This window comes from Budorcas taxicolor, chromosome 13 (assembly GCF_023091745.1).
Source record: "Budorcas taxicolor isolate Tak-1 chromosome 13, Takin1.1, whole genome shotgun sequence".
Lineage (NCBI taxonomy): Eukaryota > Metazoa > Chordata > Mammalia > Artiodactyla > Bovidae > Budorcas > Budorcas taxicolor.
Genome location: NC_068922.1, coordinates 77,250,451 through 77,254,255, shown reverse-complemented (window position 1 = coordinate 77,254,255; position 3,805 = coordinate 77,250,451).

The window sequence follows — 3,805 nt, the reverse complement described above, 5'->3', positions numbered from 1 at the left end:
TTAGCCTATAAAGCCAATAAAAACAATGATTGAGAAAACCAGCAGTCTGTGTTTGTCCTCAGCTGTTAGCAGCTCAGGCAGCTTGAGACGGTAAGGATGGGGATGGATGCACTGCCTACAAGGAAGCCCTTCATCTTCTGCGGAAGGGAGAGGTTTTGTGTTTTTTGTTGTTGTTGCTGTTTTTGGCTGATAAGTCATTTTTACTCTTGGTAAAAAGAAAAATTTTCAACTTGTACAAAAAGGCCTACTTGAAGTTTCCTTCCCCAGCGGCAATCCTAACAACTTCATGAGCCTTCCCAGAGATAATCATACCATACATTTGTAATATCTAAGCCTTTAAATAGATACTCTCCTGGAATGTGAAGTCAAGTGGGCCTTAGAAAGCATCACTATGAACAAAGCTAGTGGAGGTGATGGAATTCCAGTTGAGCTCTTTCAAAATCCTGAAAGATGATGCTGTGAAAGTGCTGCACTCAATATGCCAGCAAATTTGGAAAACGTGGCAGTGACCACAGGACTGGAAAGGTTCAGTTTTCATTCCAATCCCAAAGAAAGGCAATGCCAAAGGATGCTCAAACTACCGCGCAATTGCACTCTTCTCACACCCTAGTAAAGTAATGCTCAAAATTCTCCAAGCCACGCTTCAGCACTACATAAACCGTGAACTTCCAGATGTTCAAGCTGGTTTTAGAGAAGACACAAGAACCAGAGATCAAATTGCCAACATCCGCTGGATCACGGAAAAAGCAAGAGTTCCAGAAAAACATCTATGCCGGGAGCCAGCGTGAGGAATTCCACCTGTGACAAGGTTGTGCGCCAAGAGCTCTGATGGCAAGGCTAATCAGACCTCAGGTTTTCCCCCTGGAATTTCCTGAGCATCCACCCCCCACCCCCCAAAAAAAGAATCTGCCTGCTTTTCCACTCTTCTGATATTCTCTGGAAAAAGTTAAATCAGGGCTTTAGTCTTCTGCATTTGAAAGGGATGTTTCAGTTAAAACCCCTCTGATAGCGCTCTAGCTTGCCTAACAGGTTCCCCAGACCTCTTACAGCTTGCTTACAGACCCCCAACCGCGAGAGCCACAAAGCTTGAAAGCAATCTTAAAGATACAGAGTCTTTTCTAAAGAGTTTAAAATTATATTGATAGAGGGTTTTCACTGTTGACTCAATGACTGCTGCCAGGCCTCCATATTCTTTATCTTTTAGGCACCTGGAAGGATGTTACTCAATGTAAGCAGGATGTAGAAAAAGATAGACAGTAGTTTTGATGTTAGCAACACTAGACTTTTGAGTTAATTGCTTCTCTTTTGCTGTAAATCACTGTACTCCCTCTACTTGTTATAAGTTGCTGTATCTTTGCTGTGTAAGAATGTAACTTTATTTAGTACTTTCTGAGAGTGGCACCAGACCTTGGGAAGATCAACACAAATAAGTCTTCTGGTTGACAAACCCTTATCAGAAAAAGGCTGTAAAATGTTAATTGGCCCTTTTGGCTGGAAGATGATGTAAATTACCTAAGACTTGTGTATACAATTAGGTATGCAGAGAGAAAAGCCTGGTTTTGATAAGAGTCTGGACTGCTAACGCTGCATAACTTTGTGTTACCCATTGATCTCCATGTTTTATCAAAAATATAAAAGGCCTGAACAATAGAGGACAGAGCCAGTCGCTGGACTGGTTTCCCCCATGTCTCTCTCTTTTTCCTCTCTACTTTAACTTCAGGCTGAATTCCCATCTGGGGCACGGAGGCTCGCCAAGTCTACTTACGTGCCCTGGCTGTTAAGACCCGCGCGAAAGGGAGCCTAAGGCGAGGCACTCTTAGATATTCAAGCGAGCACCGGTGGCTCAACGTAGATGGTGCAAATTCCTTGTCTGGAATTTTATTGGTCTTCCACGTAATCCAAGTTATTCAGCCCTCTTTCTCCACTTAATTTTCCTACTACACTGTTGTTTCTTAATCTAATCTTTTATCAATAAATAAACAAGTCTTTCCTCGCCAACGCCATCCACCCTTCGAATTCCCTGGATCCACCGGGGCTGGACCCCGGCACATCTATTTCTGCTTTATTGACTATGCCAAAGCCTTTGACTGTGTGGATCACAATAAACTATGGAAAATTCTGGAAGAGATGAGAATACCAGACCACCTAACCTGCCTCTTGAGAAACCTATATGCAGGTCAGGAAGCAACAGTTAGAACTGGACATGGAACAACAGACTGGTCCCAAATAGGAAAAGGAGTATGTCAAGGCTGTATATTGTCACCCTGCTTATTTAACTTATATGCCAAGTGCATCATGAGAAAGGCTGGGCTGAAAGAAACACAAGCTGGAATCAAGATTGCCAGGAGAAATATGAGTAACCTCAAATATACAGATGACACTACCCTTATGGCAGAAAGTAAAGAGGAACTAAAAAGCCTCTTGAAAGAGGAGAGTGAAAAAGTTGGCTTAAAGCTCAACATTCAGAAAATGAAGATCTTGGCATCTGGTCCCATCACTTCATGGGAAATAGATGTGGAAACAGTGTCAGACTTTATTTTGGCGGGCTCCAAAATCACTGCAGATGGTGACTGCAGCCATGAAATTAAGATGCTTACTCCTTGGAAGGAAAGTAAAGACCAACCTAGATAGATATTCAAAAGCAGAGACATTACTTTGCCAACAAAGGTCCGTCTAGTCAAGGCTGTGGTTTTTCTAGTGGTCATGTATGGATGTGAGAGTTGGACTGTGACGAAAGCTGAGCGCCGAAGAATTGATGCTTTTGAACTGTGGTGTTGGAGAAGACTCTTGAGAGTCCCTTGGACTGCAAGGAGATCAATCCTTGGTGTTCTTTGGAAGGACTGATGCTAAAGCTGAAACTCCAGTACTTCGGCCATCTCATGGGAAGAGTTGACTCATTGGAAAAGACTCTGATGCTGGGAGGGATTGGGGGCAGGAGGAGGGGATGACAGAGGATGAGATGGCTGGATGGCATCACCGACTCGATGGACCTGAGTCTGAGTGAACTCCGGGAGTTGGTGATGGACAGGGAGGCCTGGCGTGCTGCAATTCATGGTGTCACAGAGTCGGACACGACTGAGCAACTGAACTGAACAAGCCTTTAAAACGTGCACATTCCTAACAATCTAACTTGGGGTTCTTTCTGTAAGCATGTGAAAACAGTGAGTCTGGGATTTTCCTGGTGGTCCAGTGTTTAAGACTCTGCGCTTCCACTCCATGGGGTCTGGGTTCAATACCTGGTCTCCATCTTGTGTGGGGACCATTATTTACTGAACTGAAACCCTCTGTTGGCAACTTTTAAGTGAAGCCTAAATGAATAGCACTGATCATAATCTAATACTGAGGGTATGTGCTACTGGATAACTAATTATAACTTGAAATTATATATGACAAACTACAATCACAATTTTCCCCTGGCTTCATCTAATTGTCAAAGGGAACTGTGATTCAGAAAAGGAAAAGAACCGTCATTCTACAGGGTACAGGCTGTTTTTTACAACAAAGAGTTAACTTATCTAGTATTCTTTCTGTTCCCTTGAAGCGTTCATCTCTCCAGTACCATTTTCCACATCATTGTAGTCGGGATATAGGTCCAGATACACCCTGATTTCAAAAACCTGAATTCTCAGCTGGACAATTTTGGGAAGATACTCCATCTTTCTAACCCTCCATTTCTTTATCTACAAAACGGGGATTACAGTACCTGCCTCATAGGAGTGTAGTGAGTTGAATGAGACAGTGCTCAGTACACAGAATGCCTGGTGCACAGTTGGGGCTCAATAAATGACATATTTTCATTCTAGGA